The sequence below is a fragment of the Choloepus didactylus genome (assembly GCF_015220235.1).
Source record: "Choloepus didactylus isolate mChoDid1 chromosome 26 unlocalized genomic scaffold, mChoDid1.pri SUPER_26_unloc2, whole genome shotgun sequence".
NCBI lineage: Eukaryota > Metazoa > Chordata > Mammalia > Pilosa > Megalonychidae > Choloepus > Choloepus didactylus.
Genome location: NW_023637615.1, coordinates 3264139 through 3278188, shown reverse-complemented (window position 1 = coordinate 3278188; position 14050 = coordinate 3264139). Strand labels below are relative to the sequence as shown.

The 14050-nt window shown below is 34.0% G+C and overlaps 1 pseudogene; it reads right to left on the bottom strand.

Annotated features, from left to right (window-relative positions):
- Positions 1–1633: 1633 nt before the first annotated feature.
- Positions 1634–2618, bottom strand: LOC119525755 (annotated as a pseudogene).
- Positions 2619–14050: the final 11432 nt, after the last annotated feature.

The following is a 14050-nucleotide window of genomic DNA, read 5'->3' as shown; positions in this document are numbered from 1 at the left end:
AGTCATGAGTTATCTTGCTACTGTCCAGTTATAGAGTAAATATTACAAAATTTCAAACCATAGTATCAGCATTAAAAAAGGAGACATCTGGGTTACATTTCAGTGAGTTGCATCAGTTACAGTTATTTGTTCCCAGCTACATTACAATATATCAGAATGTTAGAAAGCATTAAATAATGATTCAATATCTATACTTATATTTGTTACCACTCCCTTAGAGTGCCAAAAGAGAATACAGACAAGTCAAATAAAAAATTCATTGTAAGTCATTTTCCTTGTACTGTTCATTGAGAAGAGAGCATTGGGAAAGTATCTTTTTTAAACATTGAGAAAGAATTTGGCAAGGTTAAATTAAAAAAAACAAGTATCATTCATAGAAATCATTTTTAATCATGTTACCTTTCTATATTTCATAAATGCTGATAGGATATAAATGTATAAGTGTAGTAAATTTAAACTTTATTAACTTTTTAAACAATTAAGAATCCCATAACTATTGAGATGAGTAATCTTCCCAGTGAGGTTTTCCTCCTGTGTTTTCTCTAATGGCATTTATGCATACACAGTTAAGCTTGAAGTAAATGACTTATTGAGTGTTGTACCACTGATATTAATTTAGACAACAGAAAAAATACACAAGACTCCATCAATATATACTCAGGAGATATTTGTTACAAGAAAATGATATAGTCCAGCAGGACCAAGAAAGTTTAATGCAATATTATGGAAGTTCAGAATATATAAGAATATGTTCCCATGAACTTTGTCAGTCACACAGGACCACCTTCCTCTCAGTAACACAAACTATGAAGCCTGGGATTTATTGTGACTCAGGGAAACTACAGTCTCCTTTGAAGTGGCTTTTGTCACTTTCTAATCATGTCATTCATGCCCCATGATGTATGAGTAGGCAAGTAAGCAGAAACCAAGGGAGCTTTACCAAAAACAGTTGCAATATATCAGTGTGCAGACTTTCTGTAGCTATTACAGGTTGTGTGTGTGTGCCTTTGTGGGTATCAGTGTGTCAGGCTGCTATCACAAATAACACACCCATGGGTTGTCTGAAAACACAAGAATTTATTGCAATATGGTTTTGGTGGGCCAGAAGTTGAAAATCAAGACATCATCAAACATAATTTATCAACAAATTCTAGAATATTCTGGTACTGGATTGCTGAAATGCTTTGGGTTCCTCGACTTGCATCTCTGCTTCTCATTGCATTTTGTTCTCTATGTACTCTTTTCTACACTTGTCTAGTTTCTATTGACTTATAGCTTCTTTCTGTGGCCTTACCTTAGTAAGGCTTCCAGTAATATGAATTAAGATCCATCCTGATTCAGTTTGCCACATCTGAACTAAAAACAACACATTTTAAAAGTCCTATTTACAAATAAATTCAAACTCACAGGAGAACAGATTAAAGTTAAGAATGTCTTACACCAGGGTACATAATTCAAAACACCATACTATATACTACAGGTCTGAAGCTGTAATGTTTCAGACCCAAACATGACTTCATTTATAACTATTTAGTATATTACATTCTACTTTGGCCAAGTATCAGCACAATGTTTCCAGATAATGCTAGAGATAATCAGAGTTGAAAGAGACAAGCTTAAATTAACACATTAGTTAAACAAATATTAAGAGGGGAACACCTTTATTCTTGAAGAAATATAAGAATTTTATTTTTTCAAGAGTTTTCTAATGATAAACCACTCCAAACCTTTCTTCATGGCCTTGTTTCTCAGACTGTATATGATAGGATTAAGGGAAGGGGGCAATAAAATACAGAAAGCAGATAGAATGAGATCAATGAATGAAGTAGACCCAAAAATTGGTTTCAGGTAATCAATGAAAGCAGTTGAGAGGAAAATTGCAAGAACTACTAGGTGTGGGATACAAGTGGAATAGGCTTTTGACTGTCCTTGTGTGGAGGGAATCTTTCTAATAGTGGAAAAGATGTAGATGTATGAGATTATGATGCCAATAAAGCAACATAAATCTAGTACTCCATTAATGAGAATGAGCACAATTTCTGTAGTTCTATTCTCTGAACAAGAGACAGCAATCAACTTGGGAATATCACATAAAAAATGTTGAATTTCATTGAGCCCACAGTAAGATAAAGAAAATGTGCCTACTGTATGTATAAGGGACATAAAGCCACCATTGAACCAAGATGCAGCTGTCATCTGCAAACACATGTCTCTGTTCATGATGACATGATGGTGCAAAGGATGGCAGATAGCAGCATAATGGTCAAAGGACGTTGCTGTGAGGAGTAACAGCTCTGCATCTGCTGAGAAAACCACCAGAAATATCTGGGTGGCACAACAAGTGAGTGAGATGAATTGTTCTGTGTCAATGAGTTGACAACAGTCTTTGGCACCACTGCAGAAATGAGGCAAAAATCAAATAGGGACAGATTCCTTAAGAAGAAGTACATGGGTGTGTGGAAGCATGGGTCCAGGGAGGTTATGGTGATGATGAGGCCATTCTCCATCAGAGCTGATATGTATATTAGTATAAAAATTGAAGCTTGCAATAACTGGAATTTCCATGGACCAGAAAAATCCAAGAGAAAAAATTCTGTTACCATTGAGGTATTGTTCATTCTTGATGACATTCTGCAATAAAAAATAAAAATAAACTATTATTGAAGGTATCTAGAGCACCAAAGTTTCTTATTTAATGCTTAGCACACATTAGTCACTATGTGAGTGTGTCCATGCATGTGTGTGTGTGGCAACAAGAGCTTTAATAGTTAATTTGTTCCATCCATAAAAAAAATCCAGTTAGTCAAATGTTACAGATGTATTCTGTTTTAGTAAGTTTTTTTCCTTTTCCTTACAATCATCTATGAGGTAGAGATGCTGCTCAACTACATAAGCCAATAGTTTACTATTCTACTTGCTATCAACAATTTTGTAGGTTGAAGTATCATGTGCATTAAAAAGTATGGCTTTAATTTACATGTGATAGAAAATAAAAGAAAATATATGGGCTACTTTATTTGCCTGCACCAAAGCTTATTTCCATTTTCCTATACAAATTTTTGTAAATAATATGATAACATAATTACATTTGTGCAAATAATATAAAATTATTTTGTAAACAATATATTATTAACAAACATTTTTTGTAATTTTTTTATACAAAATTTATTTATGTTAGTCAACTGATTATTTCACTAATTAACTTTTTTATTTTTCTGTCCTATTTGACATTCTTCTCTCTAGTTTACTTTAAATTTGCTTTCTTCCTACTCTTCTTTAAACTTTTCTCCTAAATTTTTTGAGACCTTTAGATTGTTTATAATGATTAAATGTGCTATCCATAGCAGTTAATTTTTTTCATCTAAGTTTCTCATTTCTCAAACTACATATTCATATCCCTTCACTTCTCTTGTTTTCACACTTATGGGACAATTTTATACATTGTTCAGATTTAAAAGAGTATATAATCAGTTTTAACGTAACACTGCTGTACAACAGAAAGAGAAGGTAATGTATATAGTTCTCTGTAGAAATCTAGATTTACTTCCTTTGTCTGAATTCCAAAATCTAATTACCTGTTTCTGACCCTGTAATGGACAATTTGCTTATATATTCTTACTCCATCCCAAGCTTAAATGTTTAAATATAGCACAAATAAATGAATGATTTCACATATTTCTATATTTAATTTAAAATTTGCCAACTCTTTTGAAGGGAAATTGTGAAAAGTGTTGGAAAAGCACATATTTTACCCTCAAATGCTGTCACTGTATTTTTCTAATAATATAGTTGAGATGTTATTTGTAAATTTCTGTGATCTGTCTTTTCTGTCTCCTCAATTGGCCATAATTCTCTATCCATTTCATAATTTCATTAATTGGAAAATTATAAAGATAGCACAATTGTTTAAATAATTGGGTGGGTTACTTCTGTCTAAAATGCTGTAATCAGCAGACTCCCACTCTTCTAAAAACACAGAGCATGCAGTAGTATTTCCTACAAATCTTTGTCACTTCCTTTACTGAAAATTTTTATTTAAGTGCTTCTGCATTTTAGTCTTGTAATGTTTTTAAAGAGTATTTTCTTTCTTCTAGATTAGCCACAGTATTCTTAGCATTTTTCCCAAAATCATGCACTCTTTTTCCACATCTCTTGATTTTTATAATTTGAATATTGTCGTGTGGTAAAAAAGAAAGTGAACTTATGAACTATTGCCACTGGGTTTGATTTGAAGCAGTATTTTTTCTTGGTTTCACTGGAAGAAAACCCCTTAAGACCATCAATTACTAAAGCATGTTCTTTTAAGACAAGATTTTGTAAAAAGATTTACTGCTGATGTTTATAATGAGATTCCATATTGGTCTACTATGTACAAGCTCTAAACACTAAGAAATTTTTATAATGCTGAAATTATTTTCTTTGTGAAGCAAGGCTTTAATTTACAACTGAATGTTTCATAAGTTTCAATAACAAAATTGATCAAAGATTATGTATCATAAAATAAAAATAATATTCACACTGATGTAATATTTGGCAAATTCTTATGATCTTACTTTATTTTTCCTTAAATCCTTTAATACTTACTATCAATTACTGAAATTGACTTTAGGTATTATTTCAAATTTTTAAATTCATTGCTTGCAGTGTGCTCAACACCTATTATAGATTAAAATATACTTATGTAGTAAGTATTTCAAAGACTGGTATATTCCTGATCAAAATTCTATAGTGATCAAGCTTCTTAAACACTTTATGAGCTCATGTTTAAGAAATTATGTACAAAATTAATATTTTGTTTCTCTGTAACTTATACTAAAGACATACTTCTTAAGAATTATAAAGTAGATATTTAATCACCCTAAAATATTTTGCTATAAATTGATTTAAATATTTTTCTCTAGGACCTATTGTTTTGTATCTGGAATTATAAGCAACAACCAAAATTAGTACTCACTCAAATATCTGTCACATAGAAGATGGATTTGGAGAGGCATCTCATGTTGTTGCTGAAATCATCACTAACCATTAATCCAGATGGACAATGTGAAGTCTGGCTTTCAAATACTAAGAATTTACTTCCCTAAAGAGCACCTTGTTTCTTGCTATCTTGACTTAAGCAAACAGAGTTGATGGTACAAAGATGGTACTGGTTTTATCTCTTATTTCAATCTCCCAAAGGTTTGAAAGCCAAAATATTCCAAAGGGAAATGTTGTCACAGCAGTTGGAATTGACTTCATTTTTCTGTTCTTCACAATTATAAGAATGAATTTTTGCCCTCTGTTATCTTTGGAAATGAAGTGTCACAATTGAACTTTACTTACCCATGAGTGACTTCAAACACTCAAATATGTCTCTCTAATTTGTGAGACAGCATTAAAGAGCATATTTACCTAATTATTTCTTCAGGCCTTATGGAAAAAGGACCACAATTATGATGCATTCTCAAGTACTGTTGGCATCACTAAAATCACAAACTCATTTTCACTATGTATTTTCTTGTAACCATAAAGTCACATTTTTCTACTGCAGAGCTGTATAAGCCTGTAGGATTCTAATGGGGGATTCTAATATATTAATAACACAAAGGTCAAAACCAAAAAAACTGTATGGACATGCAGTGAGACATTTAAAATATAATTTAAACTACTAAATTCAATTTTTAAATCTACTTTTGTTTAGATAAATGGTTTTAAAATGCATCTGAAATTTAAAAAGTACTATGGCTATGCAGTGAATGTTATATTTAGTTTGTTTAGTCTAAACATGTTATTTTTATGCCTAAACACCTATGTTTAGTCTACAAGACTGATTGCAATGTTAACATATGTAGGATGCGGTCTGAGCATATCCAACTGGGGAATTATGTTGTGGGATAATATTTTTAAAGTTTGAAATATATATAAAATTGATAAGTAACATTCTTGAATACTTTTTTGAAATTATATCTTACTATAAACATAAATGCATTTATTTTGTATCTATGGCATATATTTTAAAAAATATCCCAGGATATGTGACTACCAATATTGTATGCCATGGAGACAACAAAGATTAGCATGTCCCATTTGGAAGGGCTCAAAATTGGCTGAGCAATTTTGTGTGTCAACACATTATTATCATAGAATAGAATTAAAAATTAAAAGCATAAAATGTATGAAATGTGCATTGTTTAAATTCAAAATCCATCAGTAAATAAAGAGTAAAATTCAACAAAACTTGCAATCTAAACTTAATATTCCAGAATAAGGATTAAGACTTAAAGATGGACAAATCCTTGTTGACATTGGATAATTAAGCAATGATTTCCAAGCAACCATATCAATATTTAATAAATAATGAATTATATAGGAGTGCAAATTATATACTATCTCAAATGTGACACATATTAATGTCTATATTGAATATTACTAAAATAAACATGTAATAAGATTGAGAAAACTTAATTAAATTTTTAAAAGTTTATCATAAAATTTTTACTCAAAATAATTTGATATTAGTAATCAGGCTACATAATAAAACCAACCCAAACCAAATAATCATATATTTTGTTTATAAAGATACACTTAAAATAATTTATGAGTTAAAAATAAAGAATTAACAATTTCTTGAAAAAAATTGCTAACCTTAAAAAGTGTTCAAATGGTTCTCATAGAAGACAATTTTAGCATTAAAATCATGCACTTTAAAAGAGGGAAATTGGCAATACATGAAACATATTTGACTTAAAAGATTTTCAGTGTGCATGTCATGAATAACTTCTGTCAAATTTACATCTACTTCATATTATTTTAAGCTATTGTGTTTCTAAATTTTAATTTCCATGATTCATTTCCTGTGTGTATGATTCAGCTGACTTTGTTTCAGATCTTGTATATTGCAATCTTGCTAAACTCACTTATTACTAGAATTTTTTCCTTGTAGTTTCTGTAGAATTTTCAACATAGATGATAATGTCAAAAATGATTGGAGGAGGGAGGGTCAAGATGGCAACATAGAGAGGAATGGAATTTAGTTAGTACTCTGGAGCAACAAATAACCAGGAACAACTAGTAAATAATCTGGAACAAGTGCTAAGGGACAACCATGACTGTGCACACATCATACACAAACCTTGTTTGGGAAGAATGACTGAGAATGCAACATAAAATCTGTAAGTAAAAACTGTGAGACTCTGCTGGGAACCTCCTACCACCACAGCAGGCTGAGCTGCAAGACCTTGCTGTAGGAGAAAGCAGCAGTCACTGAGCAAGAAAATATAGCCCAGCCCAGCTCCAATTTGGGTTTTATTTAACAAATGTGAATGGCTGAATACAAGCCACAAACATAGAAAACCCCTAACAAGCAGACAGAAGCTTTCAGAGATGACTGACCTTAATGAGCCAGGAAACACATGAAACCCTGGAAAGGCAGCCCAGAAGACCAGTTGCTCTCTCTGATCAACATGTGTAACTGGAGGGCCATGGACTGGCTCTTAAAGAGGAATTTCTTCCCCTTTTTCTCTCTCTCAACATGAGTGGCTCAGTGGAGAGATCCTCAACCATTTTCAGTTTGTAGTGCTCTAACCCAGACAAGGGTGGAGATAACACAGAAACACAAAGGAGCAATTCAACTGCAGAAGATAACTTCCAGGGTGTGTATCTTCCCTAATAGGAAGGAGGTGGGGCCTAGCTCTAGTGCCAGATGTCCCTTCAAAATTCAGACCCCAGGGCCTGGGGGTAAGCAGTTGAACCAGTAACAACCTAAGCTGAGAAACAAAGGGGCCACAATTCCTTACACCAGTTGTGAGTGACAGATGAGCAGGTGCCACTTCCTGGGCTGGCTAGGAAAAACACATTGACTAAAGGCCTCCCAGGAAAGATGGTCAATCTTCTAACATACACCCTCAGTGAAACTTGAAACTGAATATAATCCCATTCTGAGACCTGAACCCATTCTGGCCTGGGAAAATCTGATTGTGGTCATCAAGAAATCCAAATGCCTAGAAAGCAGAAAGCAACAAATTACACTAAAATAAAAAAAAGAAATGGCCAGTCAAAGGAACATACTTACACATCAAGTAAGATACAGATGAGATATTGTTCCACTGTAATGTAAGAATCAATTAAAGATTTTCAAGGAAATATACTAAATCAATTAAAAAACCAAATCAATGAGATCAAGGAAGGTATGGCAAAAGAGATGAAGCATATAAAGAAATCACTGGGTGAACATAAGGCAGAAATAAAAATTTTGAGAAAACAACTGGCAGAATCTATGGAAATGAAAGGCACAACACAAAAGATGAAAAGCAGAGTGGAGACACAGCAGCAGATCTCAAGAGGCAGAAGAAAACACCCAGGAACTGGAGAACAAGACACTTGACATCCTAAACAAAAAAGAACAGATAGGGAAAAGAATGGAAAAATATTAACAATGTCTCAGGGAACAGAATGACAACATGAAGCACATAAATGTACGTGTCATGGGTGTCCCAGAAGAAAAGAATGGAAAGGGGGAAGAAAAAGATAGAGGAAATAATCACTGAAAACTTCCCATCTCTTATGAAAGCATAAAGTTACAGATTCAGGAACAGTAACATTACCCAAACAGAAGAGATCTGAATAGACCTACATCAAGACACTTAATAATCGTATTATCAAATATCAAAGACAAAGAGAGAAACCTGAAAGCAGCAAGAGAAAAGTGATGCATCACATACAAAGGAAGCTTGATAAGACTATGTGCAGATTTCTCCGTAGAAACCAGAGGCAAGAAGGAAGTGGTGTGATATATGTCAGATAATGAAAGAGCAAAACCACCGTCTAAGAATCCTATATCCAGCAAAACTGCCCTTCAAATATGAGGGAGAGTTTAAAATATACTCTGACAAACAGACAATGAGAGAGTTTGTGAACAAGATACCCACTCTACAGGAAATACTAAAGGGTGCACTACAGATAGGAAAGACAGAAGTGAGAGGTTTGTGACACAATTTTAGGTGATGACAGCACAAAAATGTAAGTATACTGGACAAAGATGACTGTGAGTGTGGTTGAAAGAGGAAGGTTAGAAGCATGTGGGGCACTGAAGGAAAGAGGGAAGATAAAGATTGTGACTGGATAACTTAATTAAACCTAGAGTGCCCAAAAATTGAGGTAGAATGCACAAATATGATTGTACATGAGGCAGAACACATGAATGTCAACTTTGCAAGGTGTTAAAAATGGGGTGGTGTGATGGTTAGGTTCATGTGTCAACTTGGCCAGGTGATGATACCCGGCTGTCTGGTCAAGCAAGCACTGACCTAAACATTGCTGTGAGGATGTTTCTGGCTGGTTAATAAACCAATAGGCTGGTTTATCAGTCAATTGGCTGCAGCTGTGACTGATGACTCAATGAAGGGCATGTCTTCCACAATGACAGAATGCTGTTGGCTGGATTTAATCCAATCAATCAGTTGAAGACTTTTAAGCAAGACAGAGAGAGGACATTAAATTCTTCTTCAGCTGCCCAGCAAAGCATTTCCTGAGGAGTTCATCAAAGTTGCCAGTTTGTTTCCTGAGGAGTTCTTCAAATACATTTGTTGAAGATCTCAGTTCATTTCCTGAGGAGTTTGTCGAAGTTGCCAGTTTGTTTCCTGAGAAGCTCATTGGACATCTTCATTGGAGTTGCCAGTTTGCTCACTGCCCTATGGAATTTGGACTCATGCATGCCCACAGTGGTGTGAGTCACTTTTATAAATCTTATACTCATAGATATCTCTCATTGATTCTGTTTCCCTAGAGAACCCTAACTAACACAGGTGGTATTGGGGAAAAATACAACTAATGCAAACTAGAAACTATGGTTAAGAGAAACATCATATTATGCATCCTTTACTGTCACAAAGGCAATATGCCAAAGCTAAATTCTGTAAAAGTGGGGCATAAGGGAAGATTATGGGTCTCGTGGTATTGGCAATATTGTCTGACTCTTTTACTGTACTTTAGTTTAATTCTGTCTTTCCTTTTGTTGCTTTTTAGCTGTTATATAATTTGTTTTTGTTTTTCTTTTGTCTCCTACCTGTTTTTGAGTCTTCCTCCTTCTTTGTGGAAGAAATGGAGTTGTCCTTATATAAATAGTGGTGCTGGTGGTGAATGCATAAATGCATGATAATATAGGGAACTATCAATTTTTTACTTATGATGGAATGTATGGTGGGTGAACAAAACCATCTTAAAGATGAGTTGATGAAGAAATCTTAAGGGTGATCTATTGAGTGAAATAAGTCAGACATAAGGAAAAATATTGTATGGCTTCACTGATATGAAATGATTATAATATGTAAACTCATAGACATGAAATATAAGCTACCAGGATATAGAATGAAGCTGAAAATTGGGAACAGTTTCTTATAAGCAGAAAGTTTAACTAGGTTGAACTTAAGTGTTTGGAAATGGACAGAGGTGACAGTAGCACAAAATTGTGAGAATAACAGTGCTGAATTAGTGTGTGAATATGCTGGAAAGGGGAAGCTTAGAGTTACATATGTCACCAGAAGGAAAGTTGTATGTTAAAGTATGGAAATGTATAAAACAGTACATCTTGTGGTGTACAATGTCCATGATTAACTGCATAAACATTAGAAATCCCTTTCAAGAACTAGAATAAATGTATGACACTACAACTAGAAGTTAATAATAGAGGGGTATTTAGGGAAAATATATACCTATTGCAAACTATGGACTATAGTTAGTAGTATTTTAACATTCTTTCATCAACAGTAACAAATGTAGTGTACTATGAGTTAATAATAGAGGGGGTTGCTTAGGCATATGGGATGAATTGAGTTTTTTATTTGTCTTTATTTATTTTCTGGAGTAATGAACATGTTCTAAAAGTTTAAAAAATATTGTGGTGTTGGATGTACAGCTGTATGATGGTAATGTGGGCAATTGATTGTGCCCTTTGTATCTTTAGATGATTGTATATATGAACAATCTTAATAAAATTAAATTTTAAAAAGTGAATGGAGAAAATTTTGCTTCTTCATTTCCAATTTTGATGAAATTGACTTAATTTCTAGCTTTATAGCAATAATGAGCATCTCAAAATTCATCAAGGTGAAAACACAGGTTTAATTGGAATACCAGAAGGAGAAAAAGGAGAAATTATATTTGAGGTAACACTTGCACAGAACATTCCAGTGTTAATGACAGACCCAAATTCCAAGATACAGAAATCTCAGAGACCAAGATAGAGGATAAAAACAATAAAATATGCACCTAGGCATGCATTCAAACTAAAGAAAACCTAAGATAAGAAGACAATTTGAAAGAGTCTGGATCGTGACACCTCACCTATATTACCCTACAGTAGAGGATTATATTGGATGTTTTTCAGAGACCATACAAGAAAGAAGAGAGTGGAGTGAAATATTTAAAGTGTGAAAAAACAACACCAACCTTGCATCTTGTATTCCATAAAATTTTCTTTCAAACGGGAAAGAGAAAACTCATTCAGGCAAACAAAAATTGAGCTCATTTGCTACCAGTAAACCCGACTTGCAAGAAACAGTAAAGGTAGTCAAAGAAGAGAAATGCTATTAGAAATGAAATTTGAGTATACTTATAGTTAAAAAGGGGGTTAGAAAAGGAAAAAATTAAGGGAAAATTATAGATTCTATTATTATTGATCTAATGAATAACTTTTTGTAAACATACTAACAATGTACTGGGTGATTACATTTATAATTAAAGGAAATGAATGTCACCAATATTATAATGTATGAAAAGGAGGGATTGGGAATTTTCTTCTCTAAAGTATCTACACTACCTTTGAAGCTGTAGTGTTATTTAGAAGTGGAGTTAGATCTGTCATAAATGCATATTTCAAAATCTACAGCAAGCAATAAGAAAATAAAAGAAGTATATTATGAGGAAAAAGGAATCATAAAAATGGAATCATAGAAAATGGAATAATAAAAATCTCAACTAAAACCAGAAATAGCAGAAAAAGAAAGTAAGATAAAGAAAACAATCACAATGAAATAAAAAACAGATGCTCATATGGAAGTTTCAAATAATTACTTTGATGATGTATGGTCTATATACTTCAATTCAAAGGGAGAAGCACTCAATATAGATACAAAACCTGAGACTTCCAGGAAGATGGCAGATTAGGAGAGAAAGAGCAAGTCTTTCCTCCATGAAAAAAAAGAAAACACTAGATGAAGATATCATTCCAGTACAACAGTTCTAGAGTGCCACTGGCTGGGCAGGGAGATCTACACCACATAGTGATGACACAGCTGGAGAGGCAGAGACTGCATTTAGTACAGGTGAGTGTTGAGCCAGGAATAGCACTGGGGATGGGCTGTTTTAGGCAGCTGAAGAGCATGGAAGGGAGCAGTCTTCTACACCCTGTGCACCCTTTTCAACAGTTGGCTGGGGTGTTACCCTTTGTAGCATCATTTTCAAGAGCCCCTGTGCTGGATACTGATGGTCAGAGCCAGCAGACATGCATGGATGGGAACAGATTTCCACACTTCATGCACCCATATCAGCTGTTTGCTAGGGAGATAACACTTCAATAGCCCCATGGATGACAGCTATCAAGCTGGGAACTGGTGGGTAGAGCTGTCCAAAATTGCCACATTATGCAAAGCCCTTACCAACAGTAGACCCAAGATACCTAGGTCCCTATCTGAGATTCTATAAAATATTCACTCATTAAGTTTAATCTCTCAGAAACTTACATCCACCAAGTTTTCCTATGCCAGACAAGTGCTGAAACCCAGAGGCAACAACCTATCTAAGAAAAACAATCAGATTCAGCCCCCTTCCACATAATGTTGACACCCCATGTCAATAAGAAAAAGTCAGGGTGGTCACTGCCTGTACAACCCTGAAACCCAGGAAAGTGATTAAAGAAGAGAAATGGGTAGCAACAGAGAAGAGAGGACAAAACAAAGGATTATGAATACTGAAACTTTATATATGTATTAGAAGCTAGGGTATTAGAATATCTAGAAGGAAATAATTGAAATGGTGGGACTGTAATGTATAACATTCTTTGAAAGTTGCTCTATAGCTATTTGTTGTCTTGTGCTTTGAAAGTTTTCATTGTTCAGTATGTATCTTCCATTTCACAATAAGAAAGTATCAAAACTGTGAAAGTGTAGCTCACATTTTTACAAATTACATATGTAACTGCTTGTTGAGCTGTACTTTGAAAGTTAAAACCTTTCTGTATATATGTTATATTTTACAATAATGTAAATAACTTAAATTATGGAATTATAACCAAAAATATTCTTTGAAATTTGCTAACTACATGTTAAATCATACTTTAAAAGTTATCACTGTTATGTATATATGTTAAAATTCAGAGTAATATGCATAAAAACAAAATCCAATAATATATTGTCTACAGTAAAACACATTAAACATAGCCAAAGACATAGGTAAAGGTTTGAAGAAAGTGTTATCATGCTAGCACTAATCAAAAGAGAAGCTGGAGACTATTTTTATTTCAGACAAATCACACTTCAGAACAAGGAAAATTATCAGAGATAAAGAAGAGTTCTAAATCATTATACAGTGTCAATTTTCCAATAAAACACACAAATCCTTAAGGTGAATGCCCTAATAAACTTGCATCAAAACACATGAGGCAGGATCTAAGATGGTGGCATAGAGAGGAGTGGAAGCGAAGTAGTCCCCCTGGAACAACCAAAAAAAAAAACCCAGAAACAACTAGTAAATAATCTGGAATAACTGTGTGGGAACAAACATGACCATCCACTCATACACCAACCTGAATTGGGAGGAATGCCCAAGATCACAGCATAAAATCTGTAAGCAAAAACTGTGAATCCAAGTAAAGAGACCCCTCCCCCCACAGCCCAAGCTGCAAAGTCCTGTGGTGCCAGAGAGAAGCTCTCTCCCAGCAATCAAATATAGCTCAGCTGAGCTCCAACTGAGGCTTTAATTAGCAAGTGTGAAGTGCTCACTATGAGCTATGAATCCCCAACAAGCAGACAGAGGCTTTGGGTGATGACTGACCTTGGAGAGCAGGAGCTCACCATGG